A 25,683-nucleotide genomic window follows, 5' to 3' on the forward strand; every position below is an offset into this window, starting at 1 on the left:
TGTTTCTTTTGCAGCGCTTTGGTTGCTGTAGTGCTGTGATTAAAGTGGCTAACGAGTTTACTAGCCGCTGATATTACCTGATAAAGATAAAGTGCAAATCCGTCATTTATGGCCAACTGGAGGGTGTGTGCAAAGCAGGCAACGGAAATCCAGGGCACTCTGGTGGGACTGTTGGCAGCTACAATATTGGCCGCGTTGTCATGAACGCATGCAATAACTCGGCCTTTAAGTCCCCACGGCTCTACAGCTCCATTCATTTTCTCAGCGAGGTGGTCAGCTGTATGCCGGCCTGGCAGGCTTTCTGTGAGCAGGACCGCTGAGTTCATTTGCCAGTCATCACTGATGTAGTGGCAGGTTATGGTGATGTAGCTCTCAGCTGTTAAAGCGGTCCAGCAGTCTGTAGTTAGAGCAACTCTCTCAGCTTTGCTCAATTCTTTTAACAGCTGCTGCTTTCGTTCTTCGTAGTGAGTTTCTATCAGTCTAGTGATGGTACGTCGTGATGGAATTTGATATGCTGGTTCCAATAAATGTATCAGTTCTCGAAAACCATTGCCCTCAACAATACTTAAGGGCAGAATATCCATCTCAATGAACTTGCAGATCCCTTGGGTAATTTTCTCTGCTCGTTGTGCATCACAGCTCCGAGTCCGTGCTAATGCCGACTTGATGCTAGGTTGAGTCTGAGAGCTGGGTGCACCGCCACCGACATTAACCAGGGACGGATGCACTTTGTTTAAGTGGTACATTATTTGAGTCGTGGCCGTGTTGTACTTATACACGGCATCGCAATGTTTGCAGTGAACTATTTCGCTTTTTAAATCAAAATGGTCCCACGCCACACTTCGCCATGACCTCTTCATGATTATTCTTTTGAAATCAAAACGGAAAATCACAGATAACCGAGTATGGTGTCAAATATTGCACCCTGGTGGTAAAATGCTTAATTGCTGCCACACAGTGAAATTCATTTAATTGCGTCAAGACTCACACTACGCAACGCAACCTGCATTAGATAAAAAAAATGCATTAGATTAATCGATAACAAATTAACGTGATCGACGAAATTCTTAACGATCAATTATCGATCGTCGATTAATCATGCCCATCCCTAATATATATATATATATATATATATTAAGACAACTTATTTAAAATTTTAATAAGATTTCAAAATATTATTATTTATTTTATTTTTTTAAATCATAACAACCTCAAACTTCTGAATTCTAGTTTAAGCAAAAGAAGAAAAACTCCCATTCAAAACTATTAAAACTTACAAAAACATAATAGTTCTGGCCATCTGACCTTCATTCGGGCACTCAAAAAGTAGTCAACAAGCAGTCAACATTGAAGACATGACTGAGGAGACAAATCACTTCCTTTCAAATATTGGGGTCATGTCCCCTCTGTCCCCTTCCAAATCTACGCCAATTGAGAGTTTCACGGCAGCAGATGGTGGTATTAGGCCATGTGCAAGACATTGATTAGCAGACAACTTTCAGAATTACAAGCTTACCATCTGTTGACAGTCTCAGATTTAAAGCTGAAGCATATTTTGTGGGTCGCTCTGGATAAGAGCATCTGCTAAAAGCCTTAAATGCAAGTTCAAAGAGTTCAGGACTGGAGCAGCCTGGCACTTAGTCCAGTCGGTTGGGAGACAGTTGGGGCAGACGATGCTCTTGCGGAGCTAGCCCTCCAGGCGGGTGCCTAAGAAGGTGGTGAGGAGATGTGAAGAGGGAGATGCTTTAGTAATTAGGCAGTAAGGCAATTAATTAGTATGGGGCTACAACAGTGCAGCAGTGGATCTCTGGCAGACCCGGCTATGGCAGACGTGCTAAAAGGGAGAGGCAGAGGGCGACCCACACGTAAGGGCTTAATATGAGTTAGTCAGCCAGTCAAAAACACACAATTTTATTGGTTTAGTCCAGAGTTTCTCAAACTTTTAAAAAACTAAATGCCCCTTTCATTACTCCAAACCATATGTAGGGCCTACTATAGAAAGCACAAAAAATAAAATCATACCAGCTTATATAAAGGAAAAAGGCTCTTTTTGGAAATAAAAATGTTATTCATTTCATATTGTTAGAAAAAAAAGTAATACTTTTTTTTACAAGTAATACTTGTCTTAGTGAACCAACTGCAGCTTATGTAGGGATCCAGGGAACACAAGGCATACAGTACTTGAGTTCATAGAGACTGTTTGAGTGAGCCTGCAAGCCTGAAAGACTGATTTTACAGCCCGTTTAAGCTCAGCCTGGAGATGATGTGTGATGTGTGTCATCAGAGACTCTCAGATCAAAAAAACACAACGGCTAAAAAAAGTGAATATTACAATTATACAAAAACACACACACTTTGATACCACAGATCTAAAAGCTTTGTGCTTAAATAATGAAAGAAAACAAAGAATGTTTTGAGGAAAGGTTTGAATTTATATGTAAGTTAGCTTGAGAATGCCACTATACGTTACTGCGTTATTTAAAGCATAAATGTGTAAGTGACTAGTAAATACTTTTTTTTCCTATTAATGTTTTCATGAAGAAAAACTAATTATAGGTTGACCTGCATTGTCCTTTATAAATAAAAAAAGGTCAAAGGAAAAATTGTTTATACAAGATAACGCTAATAAACTTTAATATAGTTTATTAGCAATAATACACACACACACACACACACACACATATACTGTATATATATATATATATATATATATATATATATATATATATATATATATATATATACACACACACAAACAATAATATATGTAAAAGTTATATATAACTTAGGGTTGATATATATAAGGTATATATATATATAAAGCTGTTTAAACACATTAAACTCAAATAGACAAACATTCATACATGTCACAGAGAATCCCACTTAACTCCAGGTTATTATTTAATAGACTATGTGCCTCCAGTTTCTCCATACATTTTGTTAACCTTGCACACGACTTCCCTCTAAATCAAGACTGGAAGGGCCAGTCACGGCTGCGACGATGCTGATATTGATAGGTAGTTCAGTATTAAACAAGCATTCTAGTTTTGATAGTTGTTGATTTTTTCCATTGATCAGATGAGTGAATATAAATGGAGTTTTAAGCTGTAACCACATTGGCAGAGACACACTCATGGGTTCTAACAGAGGCCTTTGCGGCTGAATGCACCAAGCAGCCAAACACAATGGGCTCATATTCAACATCCTGCGGGAGAAACGACGTCGGATCCAACACAAATTTGACTCTCTCTGGGTGCGGATGCTAAACGTGTCAGGATAAATTACACTAGTTCCCGTACTACACTTTTAATCAAACCCTGTTATAATTAATGCCACACTCCATTGCCCAAACAAATATCTTTGTCAAGGTGCTAGATGCTGTATACAATTTCTCCACAATGACGTGATAACAGGGGGCATCCTAATTGCTTCTGTCCTGAAGACGTTGCCATCTTCGGGCACAGATTTATCCTGAAAACCTCTCCTGTCCAACAAGTCCATAAAATATTTTATCACTCTGGCGCTGGCTAACTTTAATAAAGCCAGTGACCTTGAGGGATTGCCCAGGGGAGAGATGAAGACTCTCTCTCTCAGAGCAGCAGACGCGGTTCTTCCATGCAGGGGTCCTTATCACAGCTCTACTTAATTACCTGTTCTAATTTCAACAGTTTTTAAAATGACCTCCGCACCAGCACATGACAGGCTGCTTTAATTAAACAAATGAATTCGGTGCTTATCTAACAAGATCAAAGCGCTCATTTGTCACAATGATAGTTAAGAATGCTGATAATGTTATCTGGACTGGACTGAGTTTTTGCCACACAGAAAGACTGGTGCTCTCATCTTAAATGAATGCGATAATACGGCCAAGATATTGAATGCTTGTGCCATCAGATTAGTACAAAAAAGACAAAAGCTGTTTATGTGCTCATGTCTAAGTTTACCATATTTTTCTTCTCCTAGTCTTTCACTGCTGGACTGATCTGCAAAGTGTGAAAAACGGCTCTGAATTTATGAAATCTGTTGGGGACACAGTGAAGGCAAATTTTAAATGTGTCAGATCTTTCTTGCACTGTTTATATTATGTCTGTGGCCACACATAAAATCTTTCAAGCTGTTTTTCGATCAATATATCACTTTCTTAACCAGAACAAGCATTCTAAAGCATGTTTCAAAAGGGATATGCGCAAACACTCGTAATGTCACACACACACACACACACACACACACACAGAGAGATCCTGATGTTTCCAGCAATGTCATGAATCATAAATGGTGCCAAACACCTTGAAAACCTTGAAATAAGAATTAGTGGTGAACAAATCATCACTTTCATGCATTGATTCATAAAGCATGTGACTTGTTTTTTTTTATTATTATATTGTGTCCTAACCAGGTACGACATGACGAAAAGAAATATCACTTCCACGCTAATCCCAATAGATTAAATATCAAACATGAAATGAGAAGAGAGCAGAAGATGAGAAACATTGGATAGAATATTATTAGCCCCTTAAGTACCACAAGAAAAAAGCATGTCGCCAGGTTGTGGGTACTACCACAGTACTTTTTTTGTAAGGGTGTTGTCATCATCATCATTATGATCCAAGCGTCTCAAACAAAGGATGGAGACACGTAATCTGTAGAACACCATGGTGTTATCATGTTAATAATCCACAACAGCAGCTGAGGACAGAAAAACAACAACAGCATGACAAATAATACCTGCTTGACAATGCACTCGAGACACTTTACTGCATGATCAAGAGTCTTAATGAGCTGGCCGAGGAGATACCTGGTTGGCAAATAGAGGGAGAGAGAAATGAAGAGAAAGTCAGACAGGGAGAGAGAGATAGAGAGAGAGAGAGAGAGAAAGAGAGAGAAAGAGCCAGTTTGACTGAAGACTCCTTCTCTTCAACTGCATGCCGGAGGGTAGAGCTGAAATCTCTTCAGGAAGCAGCAGGCTGGATCTATGGAGGCACCTCTCTGAGACACAGACATCTGCAGGCCTGACAGCCTCTGACAAATGAGATCCAGTTAAAGCTAAACAGCTCACTCTCAGCAGCACAGCACCCCTCATCCCAAATGAAAGAACTCCCAACATACACACATACAAACATACGGGCAGGCTGAAGACCTGTCAAGCACGCAAGAAGACTGGATGGCCTCCGGCAACAATCTCACACATTCAGCGGCGGAGGTAGCTAGGGGGCTACACCCCAACACAGCATCCATCCGTATGACCGATCAGAGACAGCGAGATGGGAGAGAGGGGAACTCTGTGCTAAGGACTGATTTCTACACATTCTTGTTGGTGGCTATGGTGTGAGAAAAGCTGTCATAACAGAGCAGTGCAGGCTCTGTCTGTCGCTGAGCTGTCCTTGAACTTGTGAAAGTGCAGTTCCACACTCGCCAGAAACATGATGTAGCATAAGCCCTAACACACCACAGACGTCTCATCACTGTCGCTCTGGTAGTGCCACTGAATCACAATGGGAGGCCAAAAACAGGAAGTGATGTCATGAGGAACGCTTCTGGAACGTTATAGTAGTTGGTCTCTAGGGGTTAGGGTTCGGCTGGTCAGCATGGCACAGTATTTCCTGCTGGTAGAGGCCGCAACTACCCTGTGTGGGCCTAAAAAGCCTCTTACTTCATTAACAGGCATTCAAAAGACTCGGTGGCTGTATATTAAGGCAAAATCATTTTAATATACACTACTCTTGAAAAGTTTGGGGTCAACAACAATTAATTTTTTTGAAAGAAATCAACAAGTATTAAATTGATCACAAGTTACACGTTACATTCCTAAAAAAAAAAATCTGTTTCAATTTAAATGCTGTTCTTTTAAAATTTCTATGTATTGAATCTGGAAACATTTTTTATAATGTTTCCACAAAAATATAACTGTTTTAAACATTGAGAAAAGAAAGAAAGAAAAAAAAAAAATATATAAATATATATATGAAGAGTTTGGTTCCAAAATGCGATAACCACCATTTTTTTTAAAAATGTAGTTTCCGCAAAAATCTGTATTGTATCTGGTCGGTATTGAAAAGTCCATTTTTAATTTTACGCAAAATGCGATATCCGCCGAGTTATTCTGTCATGTTTTCTCGCTTTTTTTCCAAACCGCGACAAAAGCCAGTCTCCCTTCTCTGCAGAATGCGAAATATCCGCTCAACCAATCACAGCGCACCATTCAATGCACTGTAAACAGAAACAACCAATCACAGCACACCATTCCACACACTCTAGACAGTAATGGCGGCGCTTTGAATACGCACGGCATCCTAGTTTTCCTCATCTACTTTGTACTTTGTGATCAACAAACAAACTTAGGGCTGCACGATAAATCGCATGTGATTGTCATGCGCATCTCCTCAGTAAAGCCGGTTCTGTGATTAATAGTAAATCTCCATCACGTGCTTTCAGATGGAGCGGCATTTAATACACAGGGCCATAGATCACTGCTATATCGCGTTCATAATCGCAGATGAGTCGCATTCGATAATGAACGCGATATTGCATAGCTTGTCAGTGTAAGTGTTTTTATTAATGCCATTAATGTTTTTGTTAATACAGCGTATAGCACTAGTCAACTAAATGAATGTATTCATGGCAAAGATGAATGCACTTTTGGAAGTTTAAAGTAAGGAAAATGTCATTTTGGAATTTCTGTGGTTTAATGTGATATTGTTGTTCATGTATGTTCATGATGAAATTTTCTTTTATTGTTATAATTAATTTATAGCATTAACAAGATGACCCATTGAATTCATTTTGGGAGCGATGACTGATTGAATGTATTTTTAGTCCAGTGTCTGCATATAAGAGTAGTATTGACCAAGTTCAGAGGCTGTCATATGTGGATCAACACTATGTTGTGTATTTTCAACAGTTTCAATATGAAAAATAACTTTTATATTGATTCAATGGATTTATTGCATTTTGGAAAAAAAAGAAGAAGAAAAAACGTGTCATGGATTCATTGAATTTTGGGGGAAAAATAATACAATTTTATAATAAATCTTTGAAAGTCTAAATCTGGATTTGAATTTTTAATGTTATTATAACCTACATATGCTATGTGAAAGTTTGAAACAGAAAATATTGGTTTTCATCTTGCCACTTTCGTGGTAAAGAAAACACATTTTTACTCAAATTAATCAAAATGGATTTATAGCGTTTTGGAAAATAGAAAACAGTTATTTTAGATTGTAATAATATTTAACAATTTTACTGGTTTTACTGTATTTTTGATCAAATAAATGTAACCTTAGTGAGCATAAGAAATTTGTATCAAAAACATTTAAAAGTCTTACTGACCTCTACCTTTTGAACAGTATAATTGCCCCAAAAAGCATTCTGAAAATTTAACCATAATTAAATGCATAACTGATTTGCATTATAATCAAATATCAAAAGAAGTGGAATGTATTCTACAGAACTAAGCTTTTGAAATAAACCATTAAAAAAAATACTAGTAGGTATCAAAATATGAATGCTCTGATTATCAAACTTTTATAAATAAAAGAACTACACAAATGGTTCTGTTGCTACACCTGTGTAAATTTGATGGGAAACAACTTCATACATCCATGAAAAATCACCAAGAGTCCAGTTAAAATAAATGAAAATGCTGCTCAGAAAAGAGAAGAAGTTAGTTCTGTGAAAAGATCTAGTATAATTTGTTTGCAGATGCAATTTGGTTTTAAATTTTGTATCTATTGCAAGGAATTTTAAACAGCTTGAAATGTAAATTAAAAAGTGTCTTTAGACTTTAAGGCAAGACTTTAAGTATGCCCAAAAGTGTCCAAACAATTTTTGGGGACACTGCAGGTTTTTAAATCAGGTGCAGATCTGAGAAGCTGAATCTGATTACAGACATTAGCAAGAGGACACAGAGCGTTTGTGAACCAATTTAAAAAGTCTGAAGCTTTTTATCCCACTGTGATGACACATATATCCATGCATACAGATGCATTCATCCATTCAGCACAAGAGGATAGAGATCCAGATGGAGAGATGTTCATTCAACACTCATGCTATGTAAGGGGGGATTCGATTTGTCACCTCATCAAGCCGGGAGGACATGGGAGGAGTCTCCTCAGTGAACTTTACCCTCTCCTCCTCTGCTCATGTGAGCTGCTATTACAGTAATTCCCAAAGACTGATCCTGACCTACCTTTTCCCTCTCTCTCAAGGGCCACTAACTAAAGAAAAATGGCCTGTGTAATGCCCTCCACGGTGTGGATGGTTGATTACAGGTAAACAGAGTTTGCGAAAGCAAAAGGAAGCTTCCTCTGACTCATGTGCCCATTAGAAGTAAGGATTACAAATTCAGCATATCCTTGAGGACTTTATCATAATAAAATCTACCTTAAGAGGCGGTGGTTTATTGGCTAAGGCTCAGGGCTGGTAGCCAAAGGTTGCTGGTTCAATGGCTGTAAGTCAACACCACTGTGCACTTAACCCCAGGTTGCTCCAATGGGAATGTCCCTGAACTGCTGTTCTATGGCTGTGTTGTGTGAAATTTGTAGAAACTATATCAACTGGTTTGGCCATGTGCTGCCAAAGCAAGAAGACACAATAGACTATGAGTAAGAGTGATTTACAGTTACAATCTCTAGGATTTTTAATGTTTTTGAAAGAAAGGATTCTTTGATGAATAGATGCAGAAGCACGGCTTTACGAATAGTTTGAAACAGGAAAAATGTGCTAGAATGTAAAAGTCTTCACTGCTGCTTCGTCAACTTAATGCATCTGTGCTGAGCAAAATAATTAATTTGAAAAAATTATTGTTACTTTGAACAGTATGTGTATACACACACAAAATCTATATACAGTAACTACATTACAAGTAAATATATACAAAATATAATAGATATATTATAAAAGCAAACTGGAGTCAACAGCAAACTTTCAGCTTCCAGGAAAGCGCTGTGTTTCATGCAAAGAGGATATTTTGTCTATATTTACTATATTACTTAGTGGAAATAAACAATTCTGCTAACTAATAGAGTTCATTAGACTAACTATAGTCAGTTTGTGGTAACCAAGCAACACAGAAACTTGGTGCATTAGTATAGAATCAAATGATGTGAAATGATGCATATATCTGCAGTTTAAAAATGACTTCTAATGCACGTCATACAATCAGAGTCAGAAGTATCTGTTTATATAATAAAGACTATTGAATTGTATGGAAAATACTCATTTTAAATGACTAAAACGGAAGCTGACTCACAACTTAACAGTGCATACAAGACAACTATGGGTCTGTTACCAAAGGCACATTATTTTTCCAAAACTTAAAACAAGAGATTGAATACATTTACGGCATCATCTCCATAAAATATGTTTTTTACAACGATAAAAGACAAGTAATGACTTAAAATAGATAACATCAGAAATACAATCACAAATGTAGATTCTACAGCGTCTAATACTTCAGCTTTATTCATCGCACTCAGAGATAAACTGCAGTGCTTTACAACTATAGGACAGGAAGAGCTAAATAAACTTATCACTGCATCTAAACCAACAACATGCCTGTTAGATCCTGTACCCACTAAATTACTGAAAGAGTTGTTACCTGTAGCAGAAGAACCGCTTCTCAATATTATTAACTCATCGTTGTCTTTAGGTCACGTCACAAAACCATTCAAGCTGGCGTTTATTAAGCCTCTTATTCAGAAACCACAACTAGATCCTAGTGAACTGACAAATTACAGACCCATTTCAAATCTTCCGTTTAAGTCTAACATTTTTGAAAAAGTTGTCTGCTCAATTGTGCTCCTTCCTGCAAAAAAATTATCTCTATGAAGAATTTCAGTCAGGTTTCAGGCCCCACTATAGCACAGAAACTGCACTTGTTAAAATTATAAATGACTTGCTTCTTGCGTCAGATCAAGGCTGCATCTCATTGCTAGTTTTACTTGATCTTAGTGCTGCGTTCGACACTATAGATCATGACATACTCATAGATTCATACTCGTATTTTTAATAGATATTTTCCTCATTACAATTTTGATTATGATTGTTTTATACTACAAACATTTTTTCCATTTTTATCACAGAATAAGGCTGAAAAAATATATTTTATAGCTTCTGTACTGTAATATATCTTATGTCAGTTAGCACTGTATAATTCATATACTTTATTTATTACCTGGAAAAACAAACATAAACCATATATTGTCGCAATTGTTTATTGTCTTCACGTTTCATTAGTTATGGTATATGCTTGTTATTCATCTTGCTACATCGATCACTGGATGCCTTTGGATTTCCTGCATGTCAAAAGTTATTACTACTTCTATAAGTCCGTTTTGGACTTTCTGCTCAAGAGTGCCCTCCGGCTTCGAGTATGAATGAAACATACACTGCAGGAGAGTGTTGAGCACTTCGTCATGTTCACAACGTTTCTGGATACGAATAAAACATATCCAAAACGATGTGACTATCTTGTCTCTTTTAATTTAAATCTAGATTTATTCACACTGGCACTTGAAAACCTCTGCGTGAACACACTTGCCCGAAAAAAAAGTGCAAGGGAAGAGTTTAGGTTTTATTAAAAGTCTGGGGAACACGTCTCCGGCGTATTCTATGCCCATACTACAGGGAGCCACCACGGAGGGGTGAAAGAGCCGCATGTGGCTCGAGAACCGCGGGTTGCCGACCCCTGGTTTAGATCCTACCTGTCTGATCGCTACCACTTTGTTCATTTATAATTTCATCTCAATTATCACCAGTAAAATATGGAGTGCCACAAGGATATGTCCTAGGTCCTCTGCTATTTTCAATATACATGTTGCCCCTTGGTAATATTATTAGAAAATACAGGATTAGTTTCCACTGTTATGCTGACGATACTCAACTATATATCTCAACAAGACCAGATGAAACTTCTAAATTATCTAAGATAACAGAGTGTGTTAAAAATGTAAAAGATTGGATGACCAATCATTTTCTCCTATTAAATTCGGACAAGAGAGAGATATTACTTATTGGACCAAAAAACAGTACACAGAATCTCTTGGATTACAATTTGCAACTAGATGGATGTACTGTTACTTCATATACAGTCAAAAATCTGGGTGTTATATTAGATAGCAACTTGTCTTTTGAAAATCATATGATTTTTCCATACATTTCTGCCATATGTACATTAACTGACAGTCACCACTGATAAGCTACTACTAAATATTGTAGAAACTTAATTTGCTGTAAAGTTGCTTTGCAACGATTTGAATCGTGAAAAGCGCTATACAAATAAACTTGAATTGAATTGAACAAGTGTCTTTCATGGTGAATTTCAAAGGGAATTACTGTGCAATGTGTATCACTAATCACTCTCAGCCAGTTATCAATTCGCTTAAAAATTACAACTGCTCTGCAAAGAGCGACTTATCACCCATCATTAACCACTGACAGAAACAATCAGAGAGACAGTAGAATTTAATGAGAGTGACTGGATTTACAAAAACACACTTGAGGCAAATTCACAGTTGTGCTGGTTTTGCACAAACACCTGCGTCTTTTTCACTAAACACACACAAAGTCACATTGCAATAATATTTAAATTAAGTTTTAGTAAGACATGCCTCTTTTAATGCAAATTAGGCTCATAATAAATTACGCTTTATTTGAAAAAAAAAAAAAACAGACCTGAACAAAAAGAGGATCGGGATATGAGTGTAAACAGTGCACGCAACAGGTGCAATTCATTTTTATCCCCTTAACTTCATTACGTATGAGCATATTTGAATGTGTGTGTTTGTGCATTTATTATTATATAAGTGCAATAACTGGAATATGCAACTTACTGTGCTTCTACATACAGTGAGAGACACATCATTACGAAAGACATTAAGGAAACCAGGGTGCAAGCAGCATGAGATGCTCATACACACTCACACACAGCACATACCCAACACCTACCAGGGGCCCCGCATGCCACCACTGTAATGGGTTAATCTGTGGGCCTCTGATGGAGTGCTTTCTCACACACTCAATGGCCCAATGATCATTTTAATGGACTCCAGTCACTGTCTGCGTCCTCTAGCAAAGACATCACACAGAGCTGTCTGTTCATACGGCGGCATGAAGCAGCGACAGAAATAGAGGAAAAATTCCACCCTTTTTCCCCCTTCATTTTTTCACCCCCTAATCACAGCCCTAATACTTTCAAAGTAATATCTCAGAGTTTCAGAAACTGTGTCTACGTGACCACAGCTTAGATGAGGAGGGGGGTTCTGGGAGGTGTTGAACCTGATCTAATACTCTTTGCTGGATTGGTGAATCCATCTTAATCAGCGTGGCTCTCTACCTTTTGCCAGAGCAAACGGTGAAGCTATTTCAGAGCCAGCGCTAAATATCGCACAATATAATGAAATATTATCAGCTCGCAAACAAGACCAGACATTCAGCATTGACATTCAGATTTTGAGGTTTTTTTTAGCAAATAGAGGACCTCTAAAAAAATTAAAGAAATAAATAAACAAACACTGGCTTTTAGGTATTGTGTTATTTGTTGTGTGTAAAGGCTGGTTTTCCTGAAAGCAGACTGTGTGATTACAAGAACGTTTCATCTAGTAATTTTATCAAAGATTCAACAGAGCAAAATTTGGCTGTATTGTGAGGGAGTCACCAATCTTGCCCGCCTCTTTAATTACTTACAAAAGACCCATATAATTATTTAAACACAGGTTCACAAAAAACAGCCTCCTCATTCTCCCGAACTGACTGCTATCATCAGTTTTGACATTTTATTCTGGAAAATTATATATGCCTCTGTGAAAACAACTGAAACTCAAAGTAACCCATCTATCAGACATAGGGAGAAAAACATTTTCAGAGTTTGGATGAAGTTTATGACCTACAGAAAAATCTAATGCCGCTAAAATCTTGTAGGAGCAAATTGATTATTGGAAATGTAAATATTTTATTTATTCAAGTAACATTAATACCAATACCAGGAATTGTTCTTATGGTTCTCTCAGACTAAGGTTATATATATGGCTGTGCTTCACACATTTCATTTAAAAAATGTATAACTAAACTGTGTCTGCCTTATTTCATTCTTTTCCATTGTTTTATCATTTCAAAACCAGAAAAAACGCACATTCTGTCCCTCCCAATCACAGCTACATTTTTCACCAGAAAATGGCGAAGAGACGGCAATAAAAAGCAAAAAGAATTGTTTCCCCCCCCACTCCTTTTTCATTTCCAAGGGGAAATGTAGTGAAAGACAGATGTGCAGTACTGTAATATGTTTAAGTGGGTCTGTAGCTTTGGGCTGGCTGTGTGATCCAGCCACCGATGGAGGGTCAAGCCACTGTAATACTCATTCAGTGGAGAGGCAGGGGATGTGCTGTGCTTATAATGTTTGTTTTGGGCTAGACAGCTACTTTCTCTCTCATATCAACCCTGGGTCCAGTGTGAAACAACACCTCACAGGTATTTACCAGAGTACATTTTTTGATAGACAGAACGACAGAACAATAGATAGAATGACAGAATGATAGAATGATAGATAGATAGATAGTAGGGCTGTACGATAAATCGCATGCAATATGAACGTGGTTTTGCGCAGCTCGTCAGTGAACAACGGCTCTGTGTAGTTAATGCTGCTCAATGTGAAAGCCCGCAGGTGATGGGGATTTACCGCTGATTACAGAACCGGCTTTACTGATAAGATGCACGTTAAAAATCGCATGCGATTTATCGTGCAGCCCTAATAGATAGATAGATAGATAGATAGATAGATAGATAGATAGATAGATAGATAGATAGATAGATAGATAGAGATATGACCCACCTGCTGCTCTTGAACTGACAATCTCTCAGTCTGTCTCTTTCTTTTTGTCTTTGTGTCTCTTTCTCACACCCAGGCCTTTTGTTTCATTAAGAGCACACAGATGTGCTGATGCTTACCGAATTACAGACAAGTGTTGCCAACCCAAACCAGATGGGACCAATCTATATTCAGATTAGCTATTTCTCTTCATTCATAATAATCCATCCTTCGGTTCATGACAGTTGGCTCACATCGACTGCCTGACACTCCCTTCACCTCTGTGTCCAGACACAACTACACGAAATGGACAAATTACATAACTATTATAATGCATATCTGATTAAACTCATCTGGGCTATCATATTAAGATATCATTATGCTTCATCATAATCTGAAATGTGATTGGCTTCTAATATATACTAAAAGTATGTAAAAGTGTTGCACACCTTTAGCATATTATTTTTGTTTAAAATCCTAATCTTAAACAGACAAGAGTGAGGCAAGACACCAAACATACAGCTTTCTGTATATGATTGGCACATTATAATAAGAAACATTATTTACCATAAAAGCATAAATAAATAAATCTGCATTAGTTCAGCTTGCTTTATAATAAATTATTATTATTTATTTTAAAGGACTAGTTTAGCTTGTTTTTAGGCTTGATTTCCTAATCATTCTGAATTGCTAATGTATAAAATCATAAAACACAGGGGTAAAGTGCATCTTGCTAAAGCTTTGAATTATCAAATTTAGGAAATACTGTTGTCAAAAATATTAATATAAGTAAAAAGTTGCACAGTTCATGCCACTTTCCCTGACTATTTGCAATGTAGGATAATTTGGGGACTCAATATTCCTAACCTAGAAAGCTATCAAGGATGCACAGCATGCGAACTAGAATGCAGCCTTTATGTATTCTCCTGGTCAGCAGCTCTCCATGATGAATTAGGCACAGAGACTAAATGAACAGATAATGTGAACTGGATGGCAGCCATTGCTTCTTCAGACATTCTGATTCCGTGTAATTTGATTGGTTGCCCGCATTAATTCAGTCAGGCTGGAGATTTTTAAGATACTCAGTCCCGCTCAGCTTCAGACTGCATTTAATGCATTTCTGTCTCAAACATGTGCAGCCGAGCATGACCGCATATCATATGCTGAGACACAAACCCGTAAACATCATTCGACTGAAAAAGGCACAGTCACAGAAGATAAATCTGCAAGTTAGTTGTGTTACATACTGTATGTGATTTCAAGTTTCAATTATGGTTAATTTAAATCCTAAAATTTCACGTTTAACAACAAATACTGTTTTGTTTCAGATGATTGTGTTGCATTCCATTTGAACATGCAATGCAGTTTGTATAATGTACTTAAAGTTAAACGACAGCAAACACATTTAACTGCTTGCTTGCTGTTAGTACAAGAAATCTGGCTAAATCAATATACTCAAATGTTAAGGAATATAACTGTCAAAATCATAACAGTTATATTCTGGGAGGTTCAGGGAGGTTCCTCCATGTCAAGCGTCAAAGCCTCATGAAATGCATGATCAATTATCATTGATTAGTTGTTACATTCCTATATACAGTAGACTATATTCACCAGTTTCAGAAGTCAGATCAAATTAATTCATGGGCTACTCTTGATGCAGAGGAGGAAGAGAGAGGAAAAGAGAGCCGAGAAGAGGCGGGAGATGAGAGCAGAGAGGAAAAATGGAGGGATTGGGCGTCAGCCGATGGATGCAATTAAGAGCAAGTCACATTTCTTTAGGATTCATCTACAAAAGCGTGCGGAAATGCTTGGAGGGGTCTGCGTTCTGCAGATACAGGCCGCAGCTTTACTCTGTGTCCCACCACTCAGCCTGTTGACATAGCAGTCTTTCTTTGCTTTTTTTAATTCGCTATGCTTTCTGTCTGTCTCTGCTGAGAAATTATCCACTCTCCGCCCGGCTTTTCCCCATCTCGGCCGCCTCTGACAGCCGCGCTTTGTGGAAAGGCTGCGATACTCACAATCCCCCAGTCGGGGTCAGAGGTCACTTCACAAGCACAAGCGTTCCAAAGCCTCTCAAACTTCCACGCCAATCAACCTTGAGAAGACGATACCCACGATTCCTGGACACGAAGCCTCTTCTCATTGCTCACCCCCTGTGGTTTATTAGATTGGAGTGGTAGGGAAGAATAAAGCAGGTAAAGAGGCAGGTACGGCTGGAGCTAATGGTGAAAGCAGCATACAGTAATCATCAGAACGTTGGCCGCAGAGACGCAACACTCAAATAGTTCATTATAAGATGACACAACCAATTTGTAGCAGGGGCGGCAGCAATCTCAAAAATCTCCCCTGACAAAAGCATTTAGATTAGACTGCTTTTCAACCAGGAGAGCACTGGCACGAATCGCTACGCTTAACTGGGGGAATGGAATCTGTTTTAATTCTCCTCCAGGCAAACATAAAACTGTCCAGGTAAGTCATTTAAGGAGAGGGAGAGGGACCGTTTCACCCAAAGAAGATTTCTTTGTCTCGTATGTGTGCTACGCTAAGACTATTCATCTGTTTGTTACATTTCCTTCCATTATATCTCTTATAATCTTCCTTCACTGGCTCAGCTCATGAATGCTAATAGCTCTCCTGGAACAACACTGCTGTGTAGATTATTTCTGATCGGAGAGCAACTTGCTCCTTTTTTTTCGGTGATTGTAATACACATAAGAATGAATCTAGCTAGATGAAGCTGGTGGGTGAAAATGGAGTGAGGTGCTATTTCATCTAATAAATATAATTACATAATTACATTCTGAAAGAACTACTTAGACCCCGCTGGCTCTAAAGAATCTCCCAGAGTGCAAGACCACCCCTCAGATCTCAGCCAGACCTAATGAACTCAATCAAATAGATCCTTTACACTCTTTTTCACTTTATAGTTACTCTATTCCAACTCCAACACACACACACAAATGCAAAGCAGATGCTCTGTTGCTCAGAATAAGGGCTTAGGCCTTCGTGTCTTATCACGCTACATGCAGAAGCCCCAGTCTGATTCCTCTACAGCTCATGTTAGGAAAGCCAAACTCTACAAAGCAGCATGAAGACAAATTCAGGAAGGGCCAGGGGGAAAGGAAGCATCTAATCCTGGAACACAAACATCAGAAACAGAGAAAAGACATGTTGGTTATGTTTGGCAGGGACTGGGGAAATTCAGCAACAAAAGAATGAGGTGTTAGTTTGCTAATAGCCCTTAAAGTGTCAGTGTAAATATTTGTGTATTTCCACACACAGAGTGTTGGTCAAGTGTCCAAATGTGAGATGCTAAATAAATGTGCTTCTCTCTGCAGTACTAAAATATCAGCCCTTAAATGCAGGTCACTGGGGACCTGACGTGAAAGGCTCCATGCTTACGGCTGTTTCCAAGAAGAGCGTATCTAAGGGACTATTTGTTTATTCCATCAAGGCTAAAAGAAAACCGCAAAACAAGAGCTTGGCGTATGTGGCTTGGTTTTAAAGAAATTTGTGTTTGAATTTGTGTGTGTCTATAAAATGTAGACAGTAATGACAAATAATGCATGACAAGTGTTTGCTCCCATAGCAAGTGTATAATTAGACTTTAAACTACATACTAGAGTGGTGTGTGATGTGGGTGGTAGGTAGCAGGGTTGTACACTGTTTAGAATTAACTGAGGAAGCCTTTTAAATTTCAATGTAATATTTAAATTTGAACCAAGGTACAGTAGTGAACAGGAGCAATTAAAATTTGAACGTACAATTAAAACAAATTGAAATGTTTTATGAGAAAAGCAAAGTTGGTAAAGAAAAAAAATGTTTGTTTAATAAAACCGTGTTTTAATTTTTTTTATAAATATTGCTGAATTAAAGACAGATAGACTCTGGCCCAAGTTAAAAAGCCCACAATAAAGTAAGTACATTTGCTATGGCACTGATGCTTATGAGTGTATAAGTATGAGATCTCTCCTGTTATTTACAGCAGCAAGATGGACAAAGCTGCTTTTGTATCCATGTGTGACACTGATTCAGTTTAGGAGGAGTTTAGACCAGACAGAATCAGGGGCTCGATTTGTTTGGAAATGGATCCTTAGGCTCGGTTTTACTGCTCAAATTAGCAGAGCCAGTCCTTGACCTGTATGCCCTTAATTAACAAGCCTTCAATTCCCCTATTAATTAGAACAAGCTATTAGCTATTTTACATCACTCTTCATTTGTCGACAATTAAAAGGGCAATTATTAAAAGCATGCCACACGGATAATTGTGCGAGGGGATGGGCAACCACATCAGTGTGAAGATGCTGGAGACCTGAGAGAATCAGAGCAAAAGGTTTCTCTGAGCTTTTTTGTTTGAGTGATGCTGCATAGAAGACTGTGGATCTTTGATTTTTATAAAGTTGGTCTTTGATTTTTACCTGACATAAACGTCATCAACTTGCATAAGGCCAGAGGACTAAAAGATACATGGGGGGGGGGGGGACTTCTCTTTAAAAAACAGTTCTCTTAGATTCAAGATCTTAGACCACTCATGATCATATAACAAAGCAGAAATATTACAAATTTTTCCTTCATCAAGACCTACTCATACTTTTCAAAAACCTAAGTGCTAAGCAATGGCAAAAATAAGATTAATCAGTCTGATGCACTGCACTGCAGCACAAATGCATTCCCATTTATACGTGGACCCCCTCTTGGCAACAATAATCAAAGAGCAATGTAAGCCATTACGAAATTACTTCCATCATAGTTTCTGTGCCAAGCTCTTCCGTCTCACATTGGCATTCACTGTGTCAGACGTTTGGAGCGACCCTCAAAACTTTGAGCCATAAACCACACCAACACAGAAATCCAGCGTCAGAGTTTCTTGGAAGGGACAGAATGGGGACACAAAACAAAATCGCTTTTCAGTCTGATGGCAAATATAAAAAAGAAACTCAACAAACCCCACACTGTCCTTCTATCACTCATTGTGAGCTCTCGTACAAGGCAGAGGGACTGTCTGTTTTTGGTGTGTGTGCGTGTGTGTATGATGTACAATGAGGGCCAAAAGTCCATTAGTGGAATGCACTTTTCTAAATTTTTTTCATTACGAAATATATTAGCAGCATAACAATTTGAATGAATATATAAATTTCAAATATAAATAAATATTTGAATGCTGCACAGACCGATCAGTGCTTGACATCAAAGACCCGTGAGAGCTATAGAGAGCAGATGACTCTGTATGCTTCGAATCGCTCTTGTTGTACTTAGATGATCGAACACGCCTACTAATTGGTTACGAACATGATGCAGGACAACAACTCACTGTGTGAAGTAGCCTATAAATGCAGTTATATGCCCCTAGAATTCAAGATATTGGGACAAAAATGCCTGTGTGACATTTTGTCTCATATTTTTATCATATATAGTTAAGCATTATCACATGAGCAACAAGTGCAATATTACATGAGTGCTGTTTGTGTCCCAAAAAGCACGAGTGCGAATGTGATACTCATTTCATACAACAGTTTAAAAAATAAGAACTTAATATTGTTATATATTTTAGACACAATATTGTCGATTTTTGCTCAGTTTTGCCAACGCAAATATTACCTATTAAAGCCAGAGCTGAACTGCTGTGCGTCTCCAAGCAACACTGAATTTCTGAATGAATCCATGTTATGAATGAATCGGGTGAACCAGTGAATGGTCCATTCATAAAGAAAACCATTTACTTAATTCCTGAATGAATCAGCCGTTTGAACGAATCAAATGAATGAATGAATGAATGACGCAGTGACTACTGGTAGTTTTAGTTTCTTAATAATTTCATATTTACATCTTCATAAAAAATCTGGGGGGGAAAAAATCCACATTAATACACTAATTAAAGGGATAGTTTACCCAAAAATGAAAAAAGAAAGATTTCTTTCTAAAGATACTTTTTGTAATATCTTGTAATATCTTCATGCTTTTCTCATGTAACACAATAATGGCTTTAAATTACCTTTTGTGGGTAATTTCTCAGCCAAATTTGATTTTGCGCTTAATATGCGATTAATTAGAATAATTAATCACCACATAATGTACTTAATTAGATTGAAAATGTTAATCGATTCACATCCCTAATATATATACACATGGGGAAATGTTCAAGAAATCCTTCAAAAAACAGGGAAGAAACATTTGTCCTACATCCCACCTTATGTGTTGTTTCTTTCAACAGTACTCAGGCACCGTAAGCAGCGAAGACTCCCTGAGCGACCAGAGGCCCATGGGGTCCACAGAGAAAGAGGGTGAAAGAGATGGAGAAAGAAGGAGAGCGAGGAAAGAGTTTCCTCTCCTCTAAGGTGAGCTTCCCCTATACCCACAGCTTAACCAATCAGACTCAACAGCAGGAGCCCAGTGATTGACAGGGCAATTACAGCTAGCAGCCTTTCTGGTGGATCCGGAGACATCTCCAAATACAATTTCACTATTTTGTTACATCAGACATTCACAGGAAGGATTTAGTACAAAAGCAAAATTGTCAGGCGGACTCATGGTGGAGCAGTCCTGCTGGTGGAAAACTTCCATACGGTGTGTGTGTGTGTGTGTGTGTGTGTGCGCGTCTTTACATTCCATGCTTTTTTTCATAATAATATACCCTTGGCCAAGGTTATTTCCCACTAACCCCTGTGCTATTTTTGAAAGTATTTTTCTCAATAATAGTTTTCTCTTTGAAGAGTAATAGAAGAGGTCTTTGCTGCTGGTAAGAGGAGAGAGACACCATTAAAAGTATCTCTTTAAAATACATAAATACTTTAAATACGTAAGGACGGTGGTGAGCTACTTATTATGGTAATAAGAATGGCTTTTACAGTGATACATTAGTCGACAGCCAGTCTTTTTACACGATACACTAGGTGAGAGTGGGGTAAACTGTGCCACTATTTTTTTTTTTAACTGAAGTCTCCAGGCAAGGAGAAACTAGCTATTAGAAGATCTTTAGAAGAAAGTCCATATTCAAATAAAAATGCAAGCAATAATACAACAACAATAATAATAACAATATAATTATATATATATATATATACAGTGGGGAAAAAAAGTATTTAGTCAGCCACCAATTGTGCAAGTTCTCCCACTTAAAAAGATGAGAGAGGCAATACTACATTGGAATCAAGTGCTCAAGAAACATTTCCTATTATCATTGATAAAAACTGCTGCTTAATATTTTTTGTGGAAACCATGATAGACTACCTTTCAAAAGAAATTGATACTTTTATTCAGCAAGGATGCATTAAATTAGTCAAGTGACAGTAAAGACAATTATAATTTTATAGATTTCCATTTCAAATAAATGCTGTTCTTTTACACAATCTATTAATCAAAAAATCCTGTAAAATGTATCATGACCTTTACAAAAATATTAAGCAGCACAACTGTTTTTAACACTAATAATAATAAGAAATGTTTCTTAAATACCAAATCAGCATATTAGAATGATTTATGAAGAATTTATGACACTAGAGACCAAATAACATGGCTGCTGAAAATTAAATTTTGCCATTACAGGAATAAATTACATTTTAAAATATATAAAAATAGAAAAATTATTTTATCCAGGGCGTATATATTTATTGTGCCAAGCAGGTTTTATCATAAATGTGACCCTGGACCACAAAACCAGTCTTAAGTCGCTGGGGTATATTTTTAGCAATAGTCAAAAAACATTGTATGGGTCAAAATGATCGATTTTTCTTTTATGCAAAAATTCATTAGGATATTAAGTAAAGATCATGTTCCATGAAGATATTTTGTACATTTCCTACCATAAATATATCAAAACGTAATTTTTGATTAGTAATATGAATTGCTAAGAACTCCATTTAGACAACTTTAAGGCAATTTTCTCAGTATTTAGATTTTTTGCATCCTCAGATTCCAGATTTTCAAATAGTTGTATCTCAGCCAAATATTGTCCTATCCTAACAAAACAGCTTATTTATTCAGCTTTCAGATTATGTATAAATCTCAATTCCGAGAAATTGACCCTTATGACTGGTTTTGTGGTCCAGGGTCACAAATAAAGTTTATCACTTTTTTCATGTGCATCTCTCAATCACAGATAGCTGTACATGATGGGCCCTTTCTAAATATAAAGTCATGTGACATACATTAAACACAGTTTGCTAGATTAAGGCTGTGACACATCTTACCCCACTCCCCCCATGGAAAACTATCACTTTGCCTTGCAGTTCTCCTGCAAGCATTTGAACTCACATTAATTCACAAGTGACAGCTCTGTAGCTTTGTGCCAGCAGATGAAAAGCTCTGTTGCAATCACAGCTGCAATCCTTCACTGTTCTTTGAAAACAGTTGTGCTGCTTAATATTTTTGTAAAGGTCATGATACATTTTACAGGATTTTTTGATTAATAGAGAGTGTAAAAGAACAGCATTTATTTGAAATTGAAATCTATAAAATTATAATTGTCTTTACTGTCACTTGACTAATTTAATGCATCCTTGCTGAATAAAAGTATCAGTTTCTTTTGAAAGGTAGTATATCATGGTTTCCACAAAAAATATCCAGCGCAGGTCTGATCGCTGCAAAAGTTTCTTGTTTTTCGGTATGGATGGCACCCGCTCTTCTCTGCCTCCACTGCATGCTGGGAGTTCCCAGCAGCATCTGCTGAGAGTGCCACAGAGCTCTCCATATTCACAGAACCTAGAACGCCAGAAGCTCAGTGACACTCCACTCGCTGCGCTTGCCGTTTATGCCGGCAGAAAGAAGCTGCTTGCTAATTCTCCGCTCTATCAGGCTAACAAATAAGCCCACACGGTTGGGGGGTGGGAATTGGAGGGGGGCACCAGCTCTCCTTTTCGGAGTTGAGAAGGTTGTCACCTTGGCGTGTGAATGAAGGGGGGGGAAAGCTTTCCATATAAAGAGATGAGAAAATAAGTGAGAGGGAAGATACAAAGAGGCACTTCTGCAGAGATGACACAATCTGCATATTATTCAGAACTAAACTCACTTCAGTGTAGGCTAAAAACATGCTAGAAGTGGCTAAACTCAAATCATTCTATAATAACTTGGAAAGCATTCCCAATTGCGAAGAATATTGGCATAGAAAAAAATGTATATCATCAGAATACACAAATACGTTTGAATGGCTGTCAATAGAAAGATGTTGCCAGAATGTAGTGTAGTATATGTGACCATGCTAAAAACACAAAACATGAACCCAATGAGCTAAACTTATTATATTCTAGCTTCCTTTCCATGTTAGAGTATTATATATGGTCTCAGGACCGCCATTGAGCAGTTCTAAAATACGTTCAGAGGTTAAGAACAACAGGTTAACCACATTTAAGACAACAAAAGGATGTAGGGCTGTTGAGGAAAGTATGGGGAAAGTACTGAATAATGGTGAAAAAAAAAAGATTTGACTTCTACACTAATTATCTTTTTTTTAATTTCTGTTTACTTGTGAGAAAAACTACTTGATTTGTGTCTTTTTTTATTTGTGTACTTTTGCTTGTAATTTGTTTCTTTCTTCATTTTTTTTTATTACTGACTGTTTACTTGAATAATTATTTGAAAAACTTATTTAATTACTTAATCAGTACTTGGGAAATAATTCAAAAAAGCTACCTTTATGTTTGCTATGATATTCAACTTTTAGTTTTTCTTCTATCAAAATTGGTATTGAGAATTGTAAAATGTCTCTAGCTTCAACCACTGAAATTATTGTACTGTGACACTCCTAACAGGGTTATATAAACATCAATATCTGCTTTAAAGTTTCCTTTAACTTTAAAATACATAGGTTTGGCTGACAGACTCCCTTTAAAAGATACAAGCAACAGAATCACTTGAGAGAAGAGAGAGAGCTGAGAGAACCAATGATGCAGAAGAAAAAGAGGTACAGTCTATCCTACAATAAGCACCCAGAATCTCAATATGGCCATAGAATGGATCTAATGTGTCAGGAGGATCAGCAGTCGAAGGTCTCTCTTACTCTCTCTCTTGCTGAATACTAAACAGCTCTCAGTCCTGTGAAGAGCTCACAACCACTTCATCCTCCCACTTAAAAGCAATAAGCCCAATGCATCAGTCCTCCTCACTGCTGCCAGCCTGCTAAAACACGACCACATAGACCACAGCGTAAGAGAGTGATACCTATATAGTCCAAAACCCCCATTAGGCTAACAACAGTCTCAGCCATGAGTCAGGGTACACAGGTTTATCCAAAGAAACAAAGTTGTGTTTAAAGTTTGCTGGATTTGCCAAAATTTGGGTTCACGGCATAGAATATGTTTAAAAGATCTGTTACTCTATAGATCTGCATTCCTGCAGAATTCCCATGAGACCCGATTAAATTTGTTGCGACGTGGGACGAAATTTAGTTGTAGGCGGGTGCAGGCGATTCTGCTAAGAGTGTGCAGTCTGAAAGTAGCCTATGTATATATTGGGAGTTTGAAAAGTAAAAAAAATTGTTGGGAGTGAGTGAAGCAAACTGTTTTGAGACACAAACACACCTATATTTTACAGTATATTATCCTACTCATTTTGAACAATGAACATCCAATTATTTTGATTCAGAAAAAAATCTAATTTAGTAATGCTTATTACTAAATTAATTATTTTGATTTTGAAAAAAATCTAATTTAGTAATGCATCATTCAGATTGATTTGTGAATTTGACCAAGGATTCCATCACAAATTGTGAGTGCAAGCAAGTTTTACTCTACACAATAGCAATTTCTAACAGATTAAATATTTTATAACAACATAACTAGAATTTTTTTTACAAATTTCTACAACTTTGGAAGACCTGATATTTCAATTTTACCATGACTGTGGGAATTATTGGAACTCTTTTACCATGGCTGCATCCAAAATTGCATACATTCCTACCACTCCAAAAAATAATTCAATTCTGGTTACCATAACTAAAATAAAAGCGTTGGTTGAAAGTTAAAAATTCTAATTTAATAATTTAATTAAACCTTTTAAGTTGCCAAAATGATTTTGATGAGTTCTGTTGACATAATAATGTTAATCATTACATTAACTTAATATTGTGTGTAATGTAAACTTAAATTTTTGCATTAATTCACTTTCTTAAAAAAAATAAGTTGTAGTAACTTAATAAAATTCCCTTGTTAACTTTGGGAAATGGCCAGTAGCTTTCTAGTTCCCAGCATGCTTTGCACAGGACTGGATATGGAGAATAAATGTAGAAATTAAGGCTTATTTTATGTTTTTTTTAAAGAGTTTCTGTAATGCTGAAGTTTTTGTGGTTACTGTTGTGCTGAAGACTAGATCACATGAAGCTAAACACTGACTTGCCAGTGACAAGTATTGTCTTACTCTTACATATTTTACATATCTTAAAAATATATTTATGCTACAAATGATAAAGTTCATGGTTGCTCATTGACCATTTCCTGTTCAAGTGGGTGGCTCTTGGCCTGAATATGCTACAGTGTGGTCCAGAATAAATGTGTAGCTACACAAGACTTGGCTACTTCCTATTCTCATGATCTGAGAATATGAGACTCATGATCTTCATGCAACTGCAGCAAGCCATGCCTCGTGTTCTTTCAGAACAGACAGACAGGAGGTCAAGATGAAGAATAAAGACGGACTGTCTGAAATGATTGCGTGCCGTCTTTTGCGGTGTAGCTCCAGTGCTGTCAGATCTTCTGTTGTAAGATGTTGCTTGTCAGCTGTTAAAACCTGCTTCTGGAAATTCCCTCACCCCGATAATTACTGCACCTGTTGCTGGACTGTAGGCGCATAAACACACGCATACATCCAGAAACAAACATGCACGCATCCAATTTCTAATATGATGCCTGTCTGTCTATCATGGAGGCCAAGAACAGATGAGCTCAAGGCGGCAAGCA

General features: G+C 37.4%; 1 protein-coding gene and 1 long non-coding RNA gene across 2 annotated transcripts in view; both read right to left on the reverse strand.

Annotated features, from left to right (window-relative positions):
• LOC107603298 (uncharacterized) overlaps nucleotides 1–8,764 on the reverse strand; it is a 19,557-nt gene extending 10,793 nt beyond the window's left edge. The window contains exon 1 of the long non-coding RNA XR_001604440.1: nucleotides 8,755–8,764. This is a non-coding gene — a long non-coding RNA (uncharacterized lncRNA). The remainder of the gene's footprint in view (nucleotides 1–8,754) is intronic.
• The window catches only part of LOC107603279 (cytosolic carboxypeptidase 6-like), a 409,489-nt gene that overhangs the window by 181,667 nt on the left and 202,139 nt on the right, over nucleotides 1–25,683 (reverse strand). The window lies entirely within an intron of this gene.

The sequence above is a fragment of the Sinocyclocheilus grahami genome, unplaced genomic scaffold, assembly GCF_001515645.1.
Source record: "Sinocyclocheilus grahami isolate Dianchi unplaced genomic scaffold, SAMN03320097.WGS_v1.1 scaffold16.1, whole genome shotgun sequence".
Classification (NCBI taxonomy): Eukaryota; Metazoa; Chordata; class Actinopteri; order Cypriniformes; family Cyprinidae; genus Sinocyclocheilus; species Sinocyclocheilus grahami.